General features: G+C 40.3%; 1 pseudogene; it reads right to left on the minus strand.

Annotated features, from left to right (window-relative positions):
- LOC129395670 (raftlin-like) overlaps positions 1 to 21402 on the minus strand; it is a 99930-nt pseudogene that overhangs the window by 57223 nt on the left and 21305 nt on the right.

Here is a 21402-nt window from a genome sequence, read left to right on the forward strand (position 1 = left end):
AAAAGTCTCCTTGATAATTCCAAATTTCTTTAAATCAGATCTGAATAGGTAGGCATTGGTGTTTTAATGTCCCACTGTGTCCCACAAAGCTCTTACAGATGGGTCAGTGTAGCCATTTCTACATGTGTGCACAAGAGACAGAGAAGGATTTTACATTTACATTTCTGGTATTCCCTGCAATCTGCAATCACTTCATAGAAATTTTTTAAAGCCATGTGTATATCTCATGAGAGTTAATTTAGCTAAAACTACAAAAAGCGATCCACCAATTCACCTCACTGAGATCACATTCGAAAGTGCTTCCTTGAACCCAGCTCTTTTGCAGGCCCCTCCTGCTCCATATAGCCCAGGTCACCTCTGATGTACACATCAAGCCAGAACACCACCTTCAACCTGAATGTTAAATATTACGACAGTTCATCTGTCTCCTAATTTTTCAATAAAATATGTAAAAATCGACACCTCAGTTTTCCTTCAACACTAAATATGTCTACCCAACTTTGGTAACCACTGTCTAGATAGTACATAGAACATCCAGAATTATTATGAACATCTCAGATAAAATTTACCCTCAACCATAATATTGAACATTATGTTCTCAAAAACACAAGGTGGAAATTCTTCTTAAATTAGAATGTTAATGTAACAACGATTTCAACAAAGTTTACCAGGAACTGAAGCAAATTACTGCAGGCTTTATATGGAAAAATCAATGTACAAAAGTTATCAAGATCCTGAAAAAGAATAGTGCCCTGGCCAGGTGCAGTACGTGCAGTGGCTGATGCCTGTAATCCCAGCATTTTAGGAGGCTGCGGCAGGCAGATCATGAGGTCAGGAGATCGAGACCATCCTGGCCAATATGGTGAAACGCTGTCTCTACTAAAAATACGAAAAATTAGCTGGGCATGGTGACAGATGTCTCTAATCCCAGCTACTCGGGAGACTGAGGCAGGACAATCTCTTAAACCAGGGAGTCAGGGGTTACAGTGAGCCGAGATCGTGCCACTGCACTCCAGCCTGAAGACAGAGCAAGACTCAATCTAAAGAAATAAAAGTGCCCTACTAGATGTTAATATAATATACATTACAAATTTATTATCATCAAGACAACATGATAGTGGCACAAAATCAATAAGTAGATCAAAGGAACAGTAAAGAATCAGGAGTAGGTTGGGACATACATATAGAAATCCTAACCCTAATAAAGGTGGCATTTCATTTAATGGCAAAGATGGGTCAAGGTAGTAAGCGCTCTTGGCAAAGGTGGCTACCTAGAAGAAAATTAAAGTCAGACTCACTGTCTCACTCCCTAACAAACCCACCGGCTCTCGAATGGGGGCAGTTTTGCCCATTAGCAGACATTAGACAATGTCCAGAACCTGTTACAATTGCAGGGATAGGGGCTTTGCTCATAAAATCTTGTCAGTAGATGCCAGGGAGTCTGCTAAATATCCTACAATGTACAGGACAGTCCCACATACAGTTGTCTGGCCCAAAATGTCAATAGTACCAAGGCTGAGAAATTCCACCCCTTTCCCTACCTTAACCCTCATAGCTAAACAATTAAAGAGGAATGCTATTAGAAGAAAGGTGCCAATGTGAAAGCTGGTTTCTCTACTCATGAAACGTGTGGACAATGGCTTGGACAAGTACCACTCTGAGGCTCATTTCTTTCATCTTGGCTTTCAGGAATAAGGATAATATATATCATGAAGCAATGAACAAGGACTCTGGCCAAGCACAGCAGTAAATAAATGGTAGCTATGATGGCTATTATAAAAAATGAGAAATCACATGAAGAAGTACCTGCAAACACATAAATGTTCTTTACAAGAAAAGGGGACATTTTGTTCCTAAGAGATCCAGGTTGCTTGATGGAGCAATTTTGGAGACTTAAACTAAAGCAATATATTACAAATTCCCCAAGAGCAGGAATTGTGTCCATCTCATTCTCTCTAACAAAGACTGCTACATTAGAGAACCCAACAGACATGTAATGAATATATTTTTATTTTGTTTTTAGGGAGCAGAGAGAAAATAACATACTGATAGCCCTAGAACCATTCTTTACATATAATCATTTGGTGCACAAATTGACAAGACCCAGCCAGCCTGCTGAATGGAGCCATCTGGAGAGCTCTAAGTGTTTGGCAGTGGTAGCCCTATATTCTGAAACCAGCTGGGGAATTAGCCAAGCCTCTGGTCCCACAGCATAGCCGTGGGGACTGGGGATGCTACAAAGCCTAGAAGAGTCTCAGAATTCTCTGAAGATGTTCCTATAAGCTCTGGGATCTCTGAGCTTAAAGATGATGTATTTCTGTGCCATGAGTCTCAAGATGGAACTTGGGTTCTACATTCACCACACACTCCCACTACCCACTCCAAACTTCAGAACTGAGAAGTCATTAATAACTTCTTCAGCCTCATTTTCCTAGACATAAAATGAGAAGTGGGGAATGAGGGAAGTACCTTTCAGTTACAAAGGAGTGTATGTGTAATACCTCTGCTGAAAACAGAGTAATGTTTTTGACAAATATTAACAACAAAAACAATTATCATGAGGACATAGTGAGAGTTAATTATAACACTTAAAACATACAGGAATGAAGCAAAGTGCTCTCAGACTCTGAGGAACACATGTTATGTGAACACAAGTTACTAATTTAGTTTATAAAATCTTTGTAGCCATTTTAAGTTCCAACTCATGGTTGATGAATAGGAAGTGAATGAAATGATGTGCTCATATTTATAGCATATTTATCATATTTTCACATACTTACAGCATTTTATAGCATTTACATCTTTGTAAATGGTTCCATCTTTCAATCATTTAAAATATAAAATTTGGATAGATTTTAGAGACAATCATTTTATCAAAATCTCAAGAACCTTTAAATCACTAATAATGTACTTATATACATCTGAATGTTATATCTCACCTACTGCTGCATTCATATCTAGAAGACAAGTGGCTAAGACAAGAAGGCTAAGACATTGACTCACCACTTCCCAAGAGTCCCCATTCAATGAGCCAGGCCCTGTAGGCATCTGCGCTTGCAAACCCTGTCTTAGAATAAAGACATTGTCTTCAGGATTTTAGATTCAGCTCCTCAAGAGGAGAAACAAAGGGTACATTCTCAGCATTCTCTGAGATTTACTTTCCCGGAAATGAAACAGCAAAGGCCAAAAGAATTGTTTTTCTTGCATCACTTGACCCTGAATTATCAGGGCTGATTCATTCAGTCACCTGTGCTGCTCATAAGTACTTGGGAGTACAGCTTGCTGATATGGCCTAAGAGGAAACTTTTCTCAGACTCCAAGCATATGGTCAATTTGGAATGAAGCAGCTGACTGTAGTTCTCATCAACCTATGGCATCTCTTCTAAGATTCACTAGAGGCACCTGTTCTAGAACAGGGACTGAAATAGCCTTGGGTAAGTCAGCAGCTAGAGAAGTGGGCTGTGGCCTGAGAGGCTCACCACAGCTCCACAAACACCCTCTCCCAGGCGTGTCTCTGGTGTCAGGCCCCAAGGCCTGCCCTCCCACTGTCCAAAGGGAAACAGTGGGTTCACTGTTAGAAACAGCAATCTGATCTAGTCCTGAAGCAAGACATGCATTGGTCAGATAGAGAGATGCCATAGTATTAGATTTTATGGGCACTTCAAAAGATTTTCAAGGGTAACTTTGACTGCAGACATTTTCCACCTTCCACAAGAATTTTAGAATTGCAGCCTCTGCGTTAACTATAGCTTCTCCATGAGCCCACACCCCAATCCTCGGCCAAAAGGTGCCTGATACATGTCCACAGAGTCCCCTAGTTTCCTGGTCCCTGTACCATGTAACGCATTACTCTATGGAAGCTGTAGCCAAATGACTTCAACTTATTCTTGACGAAAAACACACCAGTGACACTCTAGCTCCATGTGTGAAAAATGACAATTCAACAGCTGAAAAATGGCAAGCACTATGCATTTTGGTACTGCACTTACATCTAAAACCATAGAACATCCTAGTATTAAACTACGCTCAGGAAACATCAGAAAAGATGTTTTGATAACTGACTTCTCTTAGCCATCAAGTTTCAAGATCTTTAGCAACTCATTCTGAGAAAAACTACTTGAAAAAAAATGAAGGATCACTTAACTATACTTCAAATTCAGAGTGATTGCAACTATATTGTCTGTTAAAAATCATTAAGTGTTCCAAAGAAAGAGTTCAGAAAATGGAGTACAAACTCTCTTTCTACTTATTCACTAAGTATTTCATATTCAGCTATTCATTCTTGAGTCAAAGTAACTTGAGTCAAAGTAACTGACTTCAATAAATTCAATACACTTAGAATAAAGAACAATTTACAGTTAGATGAGTGACTTGGCCTGCCATGGTAAAATGAAATGGCAGTTGTTAGAATTTTCGAAAGAAAAGATCAGGTGATTTTTCATGGATGTAAGTGAAATCTGTCAACATGGCAGTGAGCTCAAAGGAATGTTACTGCACTTGATAACTACTTTTGGAGTGACTCATTAATAATTTAGTTAGATTGGCAACAATGCTCTCCAATTACTCTAACACCACTAGAAAACATTTTTCATTAGGATACTTAAATAAACTTTTCCTGCCTCATTCTGATTACTCCCCATGTTTGCCCAAAAGAAATCAGGCCCAATTTAAAAGTTGCTCCTCCAGAAACATGTCCTTTGTTTCTCTTCCGTTGAGATATGGCATCACCTTTTCCCAAACTCACATGGCATAAGACACATATCTGATTTAATTACTTAGACTGCAAGTACCTGGAAGCCAGGCTCCATGTTCAATTGAACCATGTACTTGCACCCTCTAACTTCCCACCACATAGAGCTCCTAGCACAATACCCTGAAAAGAGTACACCTTCAGCAAGTTGTGTGTGAATGAGTGAGGGAATAAATGTGGGCTTGAGGGGTTCTGTTTGGTGGTTCTGGCATATCCCAAGGCACAGTCATTTGCTAAAAACTTAATGTGAACCCTTCAAACACAATTAGGTTGATACTGAAGTTCCACACAGTCATCTCATGGTGATTCGTGGTAATGAACTTCATTTGGACCAGTGGTAATCTAGAAAGTGTGTCTACATCTCTTTGAATGCGCTCCACTTGAAAAATATTAACCAAGCATTTATTTCCCTTTTAGAAGCTAAGTCATTTCATTTAACAGCATCTATAGCTGTCAGAACTTTGGCAGACTTTGTGAAAAGTGTCACTTTAACTGTCCGATTTAAAAATTAATCACAAAAGTCTTCCTTTGTTTTGCTTTTACTACTTAAACTCCCTATTGATAAAGAAAAAGTACTGGTTTTTGTTGTTGTTTGTTTCCTTGTTTTGTTTTGTTTTGTTTTAGACAAGGTATCATTCTGTTGCCCAGCCTGGAGTGCAATAACACACTCATATCGCACTGCAGCCTCCACCTCTTGAGCTCAAACAATCCTCCCACCTCAGCCTCCTAGGCTCAAGCAATCCTCCATCCTCAGCTGTGACTACAGGTGTGCACCACTATACCCAGCTAATTTTGTAAATTTTTAGTAGATACTAGGTCTCACTATGTTGTCCAAGCTGGTCTGGAACATCTGAGCTCAAGAAAATCTTCTGCCTTGGTCTCCCAGATTGCTGGGATTACAAGTGTGAGCCACTGCACCTGGCCATGTTGTTTTTTCGTTTGCTTATTTTTAAGATTGTTGGGGTCTTTTTCTCATAATACAAAAAAAAAATGCAGTTATTGTATTTGGGAAGAGAGAAAAATCCTGTACTTTAAAATCATATTTTACGACGACTCTGCTTACAAAAATACCGAAGGAATCTCTTTCTCTGGATCTGCTTGTCCAGGAGTGAAATGTTCATTAAGGTCATCAGGCAGGCAGTTCAGGAACTCTGGACTAAAGTGAGCTCAAACCCAAGACGACCGCCAACTTCCATTTCTTGAAAATCCTCCTGCATACAATGTTTCATTCCTTTCAATAATTTGCTCATTTTTGTCTTCTGGAAAGTAAGTTCATTTGTTCATGCTATCTAAGTGGAAGTAAAGAACCTCTATTGAGCCCCCAGCTTCACTTCTGGCTTGTAATGCACTATTCCTGAAAGTGGTGGTTCTTATTTCTGAAGAGGGGCTGCCTCACCCATCTTGTCCCATCAGATAACTTAAGAGTTCAGCGCAAGCCAGGCAAATCATGTAGTAACAGCCCCTCATTGTAGCAGCTAGAAAATAGAGGCCCAGAAAAATCCACTGATTTGCCCCTTGCACAACACTACTTACCAGTGGCCTCAGGCAGCCTAGAACACAGGCCTGCTGGCCACGAGTCCTGTGTTCTTTCTTACCTAGCCTGATGCTTACAGCTCTCCTGGGAGTAAAGTGGCAAGCCCTAGTAGTGTTGCTGAGTGTCAGGCATGAAGCCAGGCAAGAATTAGGTCCTCCAAACCCTTGCTACTCAAAGTGCATGCCATGGACCATCAGCATCTGCCCCATCTGGAAATGAGTTAGAAATGCAGAGTCCCAGGCCTCATCCAGACCTATGTCAGACTCTGCTCTTTAACCATATCCCCAGGAGACTCACAGGCACATTAAAGTTTTAAAAGCATTGCTACATAGCAGGGGGAAAAAAAGGACACATCTTCGCCTTTTTGAGTTAAGCTCAGGCCAAGTCCTGAGCTCACATCACCACCTATGGCAGATCACACTGAAGGATTCACCGGTGATCTGACCCAAATGGAATCGTCTTCTTTAAACACTAAGGGTAATTAAATAATCTGCAGAATAGAATCACTGGAGCCCAGTGGATGCCTTATATAATCCATATAATGCATTTGTCAGTTTTGTTTCCTTGCTGATATTCTGATCTACTTACAGACTACTGAGGGGTAAAATGTGGGAAAGGTTGAGTAATAGAAGTGCTTCTTGATGGAATGTCAAAGATATCCTCACCCACTTTTTTTCCTAAAGTGATTATCCACAAGAATTGTGGGTAAAAGGACACAACATGTGCTTCATGCCAGGATTAAGAATGCAGGTATGGGAGTCAGCCTTCCTGGGAGCAAGGCAGAGCTCTACTTGCTGCCTCTGTGTGACCGTGACAACTCAACATTTGTGTCTCAGTTTTCTCACCTTTAAAATGGGAACAGAAATGACACTTATTTCATAGGTGTATGATACCAATGAAATGATAATGATCAAGCCTGGCATACAGTGAGTGCTCACTAAATATGAGCTACTGTTATCATACATATCCTATGTGTCAGTGTTGCTTAAAACCACTGAAGCCCCCAAAATAGTTACTTCTTGTGATTGACCCAGATAATGATCAACAGCCAATCAACATAAAGAAATCAATAATGGGCTGGGCATGGTGGCTTACTCCTGTAATCCCAGCACTTTGGGAGGCTGAGGCAAGAGACTCTTTTGAGCTCAGAAGTTCCAGACCAGTCTGGGAAACATGATGCAACCCATTCTCTACCACAAATAGAAAAATAAGCCAGCATGGTGGCGTGCACCTGTAGTCCCAGTTGCATGGGAGGCTGAGGTGGGAGGATGGCTTGAGCCTGGAAGGCAAGAGTTGCAGTGAGCTGAGCCTGGGTGACAGAGTGAGACCCCATCTCAAAGGAAGAAAAAACAAAACAAAAGAAACCAATGCACATCCAGGCTCAGTGGCTGTAACCTGTAATCCCAGTGGTTTGGGAGGCCAAGGTGGGAGGATCGCTTGAGGCCAGGATTTCAAGACCATCCTAGGCAACTTAGCAAGACCTCATTTCTACAGAAGAGAGAGAGAGAGAGAGACAGAGAGAGACAGAAGGAGAGAGAGAGAGAGAGAAACTAATACACATAAAAGGCAGACATTGAGAAAAGTCTCGCCTTACCAAAAAATGTGTGAATTCTAGGTTTGAGCAAAGACATGTACCACCTTTCACAGCAAATTCTAATTTACACTGATGCAGACTAAGAGCCACAGAGCTTGATCAACCATGAAGAAAGAAAGGAAAGGAAAGGAAAGGAAAGGAAAGGAAAGGAAAGGAAAGGAAAGGAAAGGAAAGGAAAGGAAAGGAAAGGAAAGGAAAGAGGAGTCAGTCTTAGTCACACAACCTCATGCCTCACAGCTGTCCCTTGTGAGCACACCAGCCAAATGCTTTGTCTACCTGCAAAGCGACTTTAAAAAGAGAGAAAGAGGAGGAGCTGCTCTGCATTCTCTCTTTAAACTGTAGCACGTTATCATTCCTTCTATGATAGTTGGCCAAAAGACCAATCTGATTCCCTTTCTTAGACTTCATTTTAATTTTAATTTTTATGAAAGCAGCAAAAACAAACTGCTCTCTCCATTCCATTCTCATTTTTTTAATTAATATTGTTCCTTTTGAAAGACTACCCTCATTTCTCTTTTCTTAATTAGGCCCAATCTAAACGTAGGCATAAACATTGAACTTGGCAAGGAAAAATGAAAACTATCCCCAAGCCCTGAAAATCTAAATCAAGACCAAACCAATTACAGCATTTTATTTAGGTGGGGTTTATATTTTGTATTTTTTTAACTGTTAAGTGATTGACAGAATTTATGGTAGGCTCAAAATGTTAAAGTATTTCCAGACTTTGGGGGAAGACATTAAGTTTGTATATAGCCTTTAAACAAAACATTGCATTTTCCAGCCATGCCTTTCAGTTAAAAAGTATTACACTTTTAATAGCTGCATAATTCTGGACATATCCTTCTTCTGAGTAGACATTTTTCTAGCTAAGCTTAATCCAGTGAGTTAAAAGAGAGAAAGAATGTTAAATGGAACCCTCTGCTTGCAGTTAGACATATGTTTGCTTTTCACTGCAGGACGCTAGGAAAACTCTCTGATTGTCTAACTTTTTGCCTCACCTGTCTGAGGGCAGAGGCCCTGAGGACTGCATGCAAATTTCAACCCCCCAACCCCAAACTCTCACTTCTTCTCTGTTGAGCATAGCTTAGCCACTGCAGGATGCTACCTATTTACTCATGGAGGCCTTACCTGTCGGTTTTCTTGATGAGGATGGCCCTAAAGATATGCTCCAGGGGTGTCTTCTCCTGTCCATGGGTGGGCTGCACAAAGGGGTGCACGGCTGCCAGAGACAAGCCCTGTTGGTACAGCTCCAGGAGTTGGGTGGGCAAGTCACACAGGGAGGTCAGCCTTACTGTTGAGGATCCAGGGAGCTCTGCTGGAGTGGAGAGAGGAGAGGCTCATCACAGACCCACTAGGACACCCACCCAGCCCTGCCCAAGTCCCTCTCCCCTTGCCCTCAGGGAGGATCCTCTAGGTTACTGCTAAAATGAGTTTGTCCCACTTTTTGCTGTCTTCAAGCGTACTTCATAAGCAGACTGTCATTTTCAAAATCACCCAAAGGCACTAATGATTGGATGCTGGCCAGGCGTGGTGGCTCATGCCTATAATCTCAGCACTTTGGGAGGCCTAGGAAGACGCATCGCTTGAGCCCAGAAGTTTGAGACCAGCTTAGGCACCATGGTGAAACCCGGTCTCTCTAAAAAAAGAGAAAACCCTCAAAATTAGTTGGTGCTTGTGGTCTTGGCTACTCACAAGGCTGAGGTGGGAGGACTGCTTGAGCCCGAAATGGGGAGGTTGCAATCAGCCATGATTGGGCCACTGCATTTTTTTTTTTTTTTTTTTTTTTTTGAGACGGAGTCTCGCTGTCGCCCAGGCTGGAGTGCAGTGGCGCGATCTGGGCTCACTGCAGGCTCCGCCCCCCGGGTTCACGCCGTTCTCCTTCCTCCGCCTTCAGAGTAGCTGGGACTACAAGAGCCTGCCACCGCGCCCGGCTAATTTTATTTTGTATTTTTAATAGAGACGGGGTGTCACTGTGTTAGCCAGGATGTTCTCGATCTCCTGACTTCGTGATCCACCCGCCTCGGCCTCCCAAAGTGCTGGGATTACAAGCGTGAGCTATGGCGCCTGGCCAGGGCCACTGCATTCTATCTAGCCTGGGTAGCAGAGCAAGACTCTGTCTCAAAAATAAAATAAAATAATAATGGAATGTCTTAGATCCAGAGTCATCTTCTCAGTAATCACAATGAAAAAGTCATTTCCACCTTCTAAAAAAAGAAAAAAAAGAAAAAAAGAAAAAGAAAACAGAAATAAAGGAAGAAGGGAAGGGAAAAGAAGGAAAATACACTGAACAAATATAAAAATTCTAGGAGGCAATAAGTAGCATAAACAAAGTCAAAAGACAAACTTAAACAAAATTTCTGTGACCCTTAAGATAAAGGGCTAATTTCCTTAATTTGCGAAACCCTCCTTACCCCAAAATAAATTCTACATAGGCAAAATATATAAAGAGGCAATTACTTACAAAATGTAAAACGCTAACCAATATTTGAAAAAACATTCTATCTCAGCATTAGAATTACACAAATCAAAACCAGGAATATTTTTACCTATTGAATTATTTTAAAATTTGGACTTCTAATTTACTTATTTTTGAGAAGGGGAAACAAAATTCAAAATTCAAAAGGTACAAATGTGTATTCAGTGAAAAGTCTACATCCTAGCCCTATCCTTTACCTCCTAGACATTTATTTCCATAGAGGAAATACATTATTATCTTTTTGTGTGTATATGCATTAACAATCAAAGAATTCATACAAAAGTCAATAGGTCTATATATTTCCCTCCTCTTCTACACAAATGTCAGCATAAACACACCTGGCTTTTTAAAATCAGTTTTTATCAATTAACAGGACACTTTTCAGGCAGCTGTGGTGGCTCATGCCTGTAATCCCTATACTTTTTGGAGGCCGAGGTGGGAGTATCCCTTGAGGTCAAGAGTATAAACTAGCCTGGCCAACATGATGAAACCCCATCTCTACCAAAAATAAAAAAAAAAATTAGCCAGGTGTGGTGACGCATGCCTGTAATCCCAGCTACACAGGAGGCTAAGGTGGAAGAAGCTCTTGAACCCGGGAGGCAGTGGCTGCAGTGAGCCGAGATAGCAGCACTGCACTACAGCCTGGGCAACAAGAGCTAAACTCCGTCTCAAAAACAACAACAACAAAAACAGTATACTTTTCTTAGAGACCATTTCATAGCAGTACACAGAGTGTTTTCTCAGTCTTTTCTACAGATCCATTGTGTGATATACCATGGTCTATGAAAACTTTTGCTTTTATAAGTAATCGTTTAGTGAAAAATATCATTCCTATATGATTTTGCACATGTGCGCTTATAGTACATACAAAAAATAAATTCATAGATGTTGAATTGCTGGGTTAAAAATACATGCATTGCGTGCATGTATCAAAACATCTCATGTACCCTATAAATATATACACCTACTATGTACCCACAAAAATTAAAAATAAAATCAAAAATCAGAGGTGTAAAAAAAATCTATCTATATATACACACATATATATACCATACATATGTCTGCATTGTAATTTTTTCAGATAGTGCTAGATTTCTTCTATACAGTACTATGGATTTATCTGGCATCAGTGATGTATAAAGTTGTTTGTCTTCCCATACTGTGGCTATTATCAGTGAAAAAAAACATGATCCCTGTGAGATGTTAACTTATATTTCTCTTATTGTGTAATTTGTATTTTTTTCTTATTAAACATTTCACATTTAAATGCTGTTTCTCCTTCTCTGTGAACTGTCTGTCCATTATCTTTGCCTGGCATCCTTTTGGGTCATTGGACCTTTTTTCTATTGGTTTGTAAGAACTGTTTACATATTAGGAAATTTGGTTTTTATTTATCTGTCCCCAATTTGTTGCTTGCCTTTTGACTTTGTATATGGTGGGTTTTGCTATGAAATTTCTTTTTTTTTTTTTGGACAAATTCTCTCTCTGGTGCCCAAGCTGGAGTGCAGTGACACTATCTCAGTTCACTGCAAACTCCACCTCCTGGGTTCAAGCGATTCCATGGAAAACTTTTTAAATAAAGCTAAATTTACCAGTCTTGCTTTCAATGGCTTCTGAGTTTTATGTCATAGGAGAAAGACCTGGAATTGTAAAACAGTTATCTTGTGAATTCTCATAAAACTTATTTCATTTTTTTGCATAAAAATCTTTGATTGATTTGGGATTTATCCCATGTAAACTATGCAATATGAATTTAACTCCCCCACACACCCACACACAGGGGTTTATCTATTTTTCCTCATTGATTTCAGATGCCATATATTATATGACATTTATCATTCATTATATTCCCAGATATGAGTTTATGACTGTGATCCATCAATCTATTTGTATAAAACACTACTTTAAACAATTTTAATTTCACATTATGTTTTAATATCTGGTTAAACCATTTCTCAAATTTTCCTATATTCCTGTTTATGTTTTGAATCTTCCTAATTTGTTTTTCTAAATGATCTTTAAAAAGTCTGCTCAGTAAATTCCCTTTCCTCCACCAGAAAAAAATTTGTGGGTATTTTTACTAGGTCATGTTCAAATCATAGCTAACTGAAAATGAATATTTTCACCAAGCTGCAAGTTCCCATGCAAGAAACTGGCAAAATTTTGATTTGTTCAAGTCTTCCTTTGGGTTCCTCTGGAGCACACTAAAGTTTTCTTCACACAGATAGTACATATTTATCAAGTTAATTTCTAGTTATCCTGTATTTTATTCCTATTGGAAGACTATATTTTCCTTTTTCACTTCTGTAATATTCATTGTGTGTAAAGGTGTTGGGGAAACAGGCACGCCCCTTGTCATGGTGGGAGTGAACCTTTCTTGAGGGCAGGGTGGTATTGGCCTTCATACCTAAAAATGCACACACTGTTTGTCCAGCAACCCCACTATTGGCAGTACTTCTATGGCTGGAATCATAAATGCCTTTCAAGATATATGGACAAAGATATTTACTACTGGGTTGCTCTAGTAGCAATCTTAATTGCAGGAATAGTTATATACTGGAATATCCCAGTGATTAATCCTATAAACCATTCAGAAGATTAAAGTAAATCTGTTATGTGCTGATATAGAAACAAGTCCAAGATACATTGCTAAGTTTAAAAAAAAAAAGGTAACTACAGTGTTAATGGTATGGCCACTCTTGTGTAAATAATATTAGAAGGATGGACAGATATAAATAAAAATATTTTTTTTCCTGGAAGAAATCACAAAAACATCAACATTGAAGAGAGGGATTGGAGGAGGGAGGAAAGCATAGAAAGTGGTTTTTGCTTTATTTTATACTTTTGATCCTATTACCACCAACAGGAGTCATTTAAGTGGAAGGTTTATGAGTCATTTTTATTTTCCTCTTTATATATAAAAACAATATTATTGTTAAAATGTTTTTGATGTACTTTAAAAAATGTGCTTTTCAAATTTTCTAATTTTTCTTATTTATTTTGAGACTGAACCTTGCTCTGCCACCCAGGCTGGACTGCAGTGGTGTGATCACAGCTCACTGCAGCCTTGATCCCCTGGGCCCAAGCGATCCTCTTATTGCTTCAGCCTCCAGAGTTTCTGGGACTGTAGGCACATGCCAGCATGTCCAGCTAATTTTTAAATTTCTTGTGGAGACAGTGTCTTGCCATGTTGCCCAGGCTAGTCCCAAACTCCTGGTTTTAAATGATCTTCCTGCCTGGGCCTTAATGTACTTTTTTTTCTTTTTTTTTTTTTGAGACAGAGTCTCCCTCCTTCGCCCAGGCTGGAGTGCAGCGGTGCAATTTCAGCTCACTGCAACCTCCACCTCACTGATTAAAGTGATTCTCCTGCCTCAGCTTCCTGAATAGCTGGGACTACAGGCACATGCCACCATGCCTGGCTAATTTTTGTATTTTTAGTAGATACGGGTTTCACCATGTTGGCCAGGATGGTCTTGATCTCCTGACCTTGTGATCCATCTGCCTCTGCCTCTCCCTAAAGTTCTGGGATTACAGGTGTGAGCCAATGTACTATTTTAAGAAACAAATTTTAAAACAAAACCTAGGGGTACTTAAGAACCACCTGACATCAGATACTGTAGCTGTCATTTCCATATATCATGCAAGAAATTGACAGGACAAAAAAATCTGCAGTAATGATTCACTCTAAAACAAGCATTCAGCATCCTGGAGAAGTCTCCATTAATAAGAGTGACAAATGTAGGACTCACCAGGTAAGCAGAAAAGTATGCAATCTTTCCCCTGAAGGTACATTCAGGATATGCTGCTAGATAAACAAATCCAAAGGTAAGTCTCGTAAAGAATGCTAAGCCTCTCTGTATACCCCATGCATGGAAACCTGTCAAGGTAGGATTGGCCAGGTAAGCAGAAAAGTATACAATCTTTCCCCTGAAGGGTATATTCAAGATAGGCTGCTAGACAAACAAATCCAAAGGTAAGTCTGGTAAAGAATCCTGAACCTCTCCATACTCCCCATGCATGGAGTCAAGGTGTCTCATAAGCAGCTTCTTGGATGCAGGCGAGAGGGACTACTGCTCTAAAGCTTGTCCTGAACACCAGGGTTTACATCAAGTGTCCCCAAACCTGGGGCCACAGACTGGTGTGGGGGTGCTGCACAGCAGGAGTTGAGTGAACATTACTACCTAAGCTCTGCCTCCTGTCAGATCAATAGCAGTATTAGGTTCTCTTAGGAGCATGAACCCTAATGTGAACTGTGCATGCAAGGGACCTATGTTGCATGCTCCTTATGAGAATCTAATGCCTGATGATCTGTCATTGTCTTCCATAACCCCTAGATGGGACCATCTAGTTGCAGGAAAACAAGCTCAGGGCTCTCACTGATTCCACATTATGGTGAGTTGTATAATTATTTCAATACATATATAATGTAATAATAATATAAATAAAGTGTACAGTAAATGTAATGCACTTGAATCATCCCAAAATCACCCCCACAACCCCATCTGTAGAAAAACTGCCTTCCATAAACCAGTCCCTGGTGCCAAAAAGGTTGGGGACCACTGGTTTAGAGCAAGTGTCCTCAAAATCCACACCCTCGTCCAGCAACACCTGAGAACTTATTAGAAATGACAAACCTTGTCTGGGAGTTGTGGCTCATGCCTGTAATCCCAGCACTTTGGGAGGCTGAGGTGAGCATATCATCAGGTCAGGAGTTCAAGATCATCCTGGCTAACACAGTGAAACCCAGTCTCTACTAAAAATACAAGAAATTAGGCAGGTGTGGTGGCACACACCCGTAGTCCCAGCTACTCAGGAGGCTGAAGCAGGAGAATTGCTTGAACCTAGGATGCAGAGCTTGCAGTGAGACAAGATCATGCCACTGAACTCCAGCCTGGGCAACAGAGCCAGACTCTGTCTCAAAAAGAGAAAAAAAAAAAAAAAAAGAGAATATTTGGCTCCTACCTTAGACTTACAGAATCAGAATCTGAGCCATTTGTGTCTCACAACCTCCCCAGGGAGTTTGACTGCGCCAAAGAGTTTCACTCCTGCAATGGCCCTCCTCCACACACTCTCCTCTCCACAGGCAAGGAAATCTTTGCAGCCATAGGCCCAATCTGGAGGCCATGCAGACTTCTTCCTCAGTCTGCAGTGAGGCTGGATGGTGCCTATTTGTGTGCACTCCTAGGCCCAAGGCAGGGAAAAAATTAAGAGGAGGCAAGTGAGGATATAACTTACCACAAGTGCAAATTTTAAGGGAGCACCAAAAGCTCAATGATCAAGATGAATAAATATTCAATGTAATATTTTAAAAAATAAAAATCAATGTAAAACTTAATGATGAACAAAGTATCAATACTTTTCATAAAGATAAGATCAGGCTGGGTGCCAGTGGCTCACGACTGTAATCCCAGCACTTGTGGGTGTCCCAGGCAGGAGGATTGCTTGAGCACAGGAGTTTGAGACCAACCTGGGGAATATGGCAAAACTCCATCTGTACCAAAAAATACAAAAATTAGCTGGGCATAGTGGCATGTGCCTGAAGTCCCAGCTACTAGGGAGGCTGAGATGGGAGGATCGCTTGAGCCTAGGGAGACCAAGGATGCAGTGACCTGAGATTGCACCACTGCACTCCAGCCTGGGGTAAGAGAGTTACTAAATAAATAAATAATTAAAAGATAGGATCACTGTTTTTTCCTTTCACTTCAAGCTCCAATATGGCTCGCACGCTACTGTCACTGATCTTGTCTTTATTGTAAAACGTTGCCTTATTCCCCTAACCCTAATCCTGGCCCATCCCAAGATCTCCTTTCATCCTCTAGTTCCAGATCCTCCAAATGCTGGGTGTGGACCTTATGGAAACCAGGGGCATGTTTCATCTGCTGTCAACAGATTACAAGGCTGCTGAACCAAAAGGGCAAAACCACATGTAGCGGAGACACTGTTTTATTTGAAAAACTGAATGGACTTTAGGTAGGAGTGTAAGCCTTGATGGAGGGCAACTGCACATTGTCAATCAAACCTAAAAATACTACCCAGCACCAAGATCCCCTCTTCTTTGATAAAACTATATACAAACAGCATTTGTGAGTCATCAAACATGAGCCCTCAAACTCAGCCAGTCTCTACAGTTCAATATTCTTTAAATGTTTCAAATCTTTCAAGCTCTCCAAGCTATAATAAAATGAACCTTTATTGAGAGATTGATAATTTATATACATGTTTCCTCTTATGCACCACACTAAAATAAAAAATAAAAGTAGTTAATATGTTTAGAAGGCAGGATTCTGGCTGGGGACTGTGGCTCACGCTTGTAATTGCAGCACTTTGGGAGGCCAAGGCAGGTGGATCACTTGAGAGTGGGAGTTTGAGACCAGCCTGGCCCACATGGTGAAACCCCGTCTCTACCAAAAATTCAAAAATTAGCTGGGCATGTTGGTGTGTGCCTACAGTCCTAGTTACTCAGGGGGATGAAGCGGGATGATCACTTGAGTCCAGGAGGTTGAGGCTGCAGTGAGCCGAGATCATGCCACTGCAATCCAGCCTGGCAGACAGAGTAAGACCTGTGTCTCAAGAAGAAAGCAGACAGGGTTCTCTACCAGTTGCTCTCCTCACTGCCTGGTAACCCCAGGTATGTGAACACTCAATTTCTTTGTATAAAATGGTGATAATAACATCAACGTGTCTTCCATCATAGAGTGGTTGTGAGGATCAAGTGGGATGACATGTGTGTAATCTACAGAGCACAAAACAATCACGGGCAGTGGCGCTGGCCATGGTGAATTGGGGGACTACCCACCCGGGGATGGTGATGACAACAAGGTGTGGGACCATGAAATCCTTCCCCATTCCCACCCACACCTCTTAACCTCCATGCTCCCAAGTCAGTGCACTAGAAATATTTTAGTGGTCAATCAACCACTTTATATTTAAATGCTCCCTGAATAAAACATAAAGCTTTAAAATTTTTATCTTATAATCTAAAAATGAATCTCTTGTCAAAACTAAGCAGTTTTGTGGCTTTAATCTTTGGTAAGCATGCTGTCAAAGTAAGTTTAGCTTCATGGTTAAAAGAAAAAAATAAAAATGGTCTCAATGATCTTAAAGCAATAAAAAAAAAGGCTCCTACTGCAATATGATTAAAGGCCTTAATGTCTTGTTTCTATTTGAACCCTAACGTTAAAATACAAAAGAAAACATAGTTCTCATAAAGTGACCAATCCCTCAGTGTTACTCCTAGGCAAATAAACAAAGGAATGATTTCTCTATTTGGATAGACATACCAATTGTAGCCTATTGGTCTGTTTCTCAACCTGCTTATCAGAGTAACCTCTCCACTATTTTGTTTTCTAATAGTTGCCTGATTTCGTTTACAAATTATGTAACCATGGGCAAGCTATATATCTCCCTCTCCATCTCTTGGGACCCTCATTTACAAAATGAAGACTAAATGGTCAATTGCAAAAGGATATTTCAACCTTAAAGGAGCTTTCAACTTTAAAATGCAATAATTTTAATGTTTCAATTTGGAGGCTAAGGTACCAGTTTCTAACTAAAAAGTAACATTGGATAATATAACAAATGTTTTCAATGTTAACTGAAAGAGTTCCCCAAAATCAGAGCTAAAGTTGGAATAAGGAACACCCACATGGCATGTGTAAGTTGCTGGAGCAAGGAACAAGAGGCTAGAAGATACCCGCTTCCAGTGGGCAGGAGAAACACCACTGCTGCCTGAGGGTTCCAGCCTTCTGCCTGCCCAGGCACTAGGGATTCTGGGCTAAGTGTTCCCCAAGGGAGTGTGGAGAGCTGTTCTGGGGAGTTCTAGGGAAGAGATGCCTGTCCAGTGGTGGGAGAGAAAACTAATGTTTTAACTATCGCTGAGGATAATGGGTCCCCTTCATCCTAGAGGAGAGCTACAAGGAAAAGGCATGAGTTATTCTGAAGTTACTTTGGCTTCCTGGCCTTTGACCAGGACCTGACTCTAAGGCTGAACCACATGAACTGTCTCATCATAAGTTAAAATTTCTAATTATAACTTCATAGTGTGAAGATGAGGGACACGGGTGAGGCTGTCTTATCCACCTTTACCCTTCAGAAAGAGAAAACACCAGCCTATTCAGAGTGAGCAGACGCTTTGAGGGCTGATCACACTTTTTTCTCCACTTTCTACTCTGTCATGTTCTGTACTCTTAATTTACAGTGACTACACTCACCTCATCTGGGAAGGACACCCACGTGCTCCCACAATACCATAATCTTGGCTCACTGCAACCTCCGCCTCCTAGATTCCAGTGATCCTCCCACCTCAGCCTCCTCAGCAGCTGGGACTACAGGTGTGCACCAACATGCTTAGCTAATTCTTGTACTTTTAGTAGAGATCAGGTTTCATCACATTGGCCAGGCTGGTCTTGAGCTCCTGCTCATCTTCATCCCAAACCAGGGCTTTGTCGTGCTGCAGTGCAAAGGACAGCTCTCTCTTGGCTTCTCCCTGACCTGGGCAGGGGCAGAGTCTCATCTCCTTATGAGACAGAGGGCTTGATGTGGATCCCAAGGCCAGTAACAGAGACATCTATGGGCCAGGGAAATAAAGTAAACAAGAGATACGAGCCAGGGGAAAAGCAATGAACATCGCGGCCTCATCCTGCCCAAGGGGGCAGCATTTTGCCCTTCTTGCCTGGTTACTGCTAATGGGCAAGTGGGCCCAATGGTGCCAGAGCTTCTAACTCTTACTTTCAATAAGTCAGAAATCTTAATCCTCCTAATCTTTAAATGTGGCAAGTAATTATAATTTTATTTTCAATCCCATATGGCCAAAGCCAAGACCTGTCAGGTCGCAGAGTATGGATGGGGCATTTGATAAAAGTGGGGCACGGATGTCTGCCCTCCTTCCTATCTCTGACCCTGGCACTGTCCAGGCGCAGTGTGACCATCAGTCATGCAGGGTGGAGGATGACATTCTGTTCATTCCCACACCAACACAAGGTACATCAAAAGCTTCAAGGACAAATCTGCAGGTATTTGATACTGGCCTCTATTTTCTAATTCTTTTTTTTTTCTATATTGGCATTGAGACAAACACAAAGTTTAGAACCACATGATTACATTTTGAATGTTTTGGAATTTTTTGTTGTTGTTGTTCTGGACAGTATTACCAATAATCAGCTTTTCTAAAATCAAAATACAGAAACTACTGCTGAAAAGCTGTTTTGGGTGGTATGAGAGTCCAAACATCTTTTTAAATAAGTGTTTTGTTTTCCTTTCAGAAAATAACTCCATATAAATAAATAAAACATTATTCCAAGAGGTAAAAAAAAGGAAAAGAAAGGAATGAAAATAGAGAAAAAAAAATCCACAAAACCACACATTTCTTAACACTCCTGGGATAAAGGAAATTTTGTTTTTGCTACGGCTATGTTTTGTTTAGGAAAAACATTCTGCAGCCCCATTTATTCCCTTGAAATAAAGCCCTTCAGACATTTGCAAAGGGCCAAAGTGAGGTCTTTGCTATTTCAGACTTTATTATTGGGAAAGTATCAGCCTCCAACACAAGAAAGAAACCACTGCATACAGCAACTACATATTTCACTCGGCTCTATAAAGCAGGAAACAGCAGGCTGAAATGCAAAAGTTTCTATTATTTTACCTGGAAATAATTTCTGACTTTAACTTAATCATTCAACATCTGACTTTGCTTTTCTAATTACATCAGCTGATGGATCTGTCAATATCAAGGAGTGCAATGTGAGAAAGACATCTCCCTCAGGTAAGTTCGCTCACAGGTGAAGCTAATAATGACACTGCTCAACCAAATCTCTTTCTTTTTTTAAAAAAAGTTCCTTCAAGACTGCTAGTGCTATAACATCAATGTGCCTGGGCTTTGCGGTAGATCCAATTTAGCAAAACATTAAAATCAATCACTTTTCAATGCAGGACTTTTTATTGTATAGGTAAGAAATGGGAGTCCAATTTTTAAAATAATGCTTGCAGAAGACAAAGCCTATTTCTTCCACATGTGTCATTTCTAAATCTGTGGAATAAGTGAGAATGTTTATTCTAGGCCTCTAAAAATTTAGACTTCTGTCATCTTTTCATTAAACAAATTCATGTTTCTGAAACTTAAAAAAAAAAAAACACATACATATCCAGGCTTAGGAGACCACACCATTAAAACACTTTTAAAAATTTGAAGTAAAGTTTCCATAATATAAAATTAATCACTTTAAAGTGAACAATTTGGTGGCATTTAGTACACTCATGATGTTGCAAAACCATCAACTCCATGTGTAGGTTCTAGAACATTTTCATCACCCCAAAAGGAAACCCCACATCCATTAAGCAATTACTCTTTCCATTCCCCTCTCTCCCCCAGCCCTAGCAACCACCAATATGCTTTCACAAAAAACTATTCTTTTTAAAAATTCTATTTTAATTGATTTTTTGTGTACATTTAAGGTGTACAACCTGATGCTTTGATGTACACATACTTAGTCAAATGATTACTACACTCAAGGAAGCCAACATAACAATCACATCACAAAGTTAGTTTTCTTTTTCGTGTGTGGGAAGAGTACCTAAAATCTATTCTCTTAGCAGATTTCCAGTATATAATATTATTAGCTATATTCCCCATGTTGTACATTAGATCAGTCCCCATGATGTCTATTAGATCTCTAGATTGACTTATCATACATAACTGCAACTTTGTACCTTTCACCTACATCTCCCCATCTCCCTGACCAGCCCCCCAAACTACAGTTCTACTCTCTGTTTCTGTGTATTTGATTTTTAGTTTGATTGCACATATATGTGAGATTATGTAGTATTTTTCCTTCTGTGTCTGGCTTATTTCACTTAGCAGAATGTCCTCTAGGTTCACCCATGCTATTGAAAATGGAGGATCACCTTCTTTTTTAAAGCTGAATAATATTCCATTGTGTATATATACCATAGTTTATTTATCCAATCATCTCTTGATGGACATGTAGATTGTTTCCCTATACTGGCTATTATGAATAATGCTGCAAATAAGATGGAGTGCAGATATTGTTTCC

This window comes from Pan paniscus, chromosome Y (genome assembly GCF_029289425.2).
Source record: "Pan paniscus chromosome Y, NHGRI_mPanPan1-v2.0_pri, whole genome shotgun sequence".
Lineage (NCBI taxonomy): Eukaryota > Metazoa > Chordata > Mammalia > Primates > Hominidae > Pan > Pan paniscus.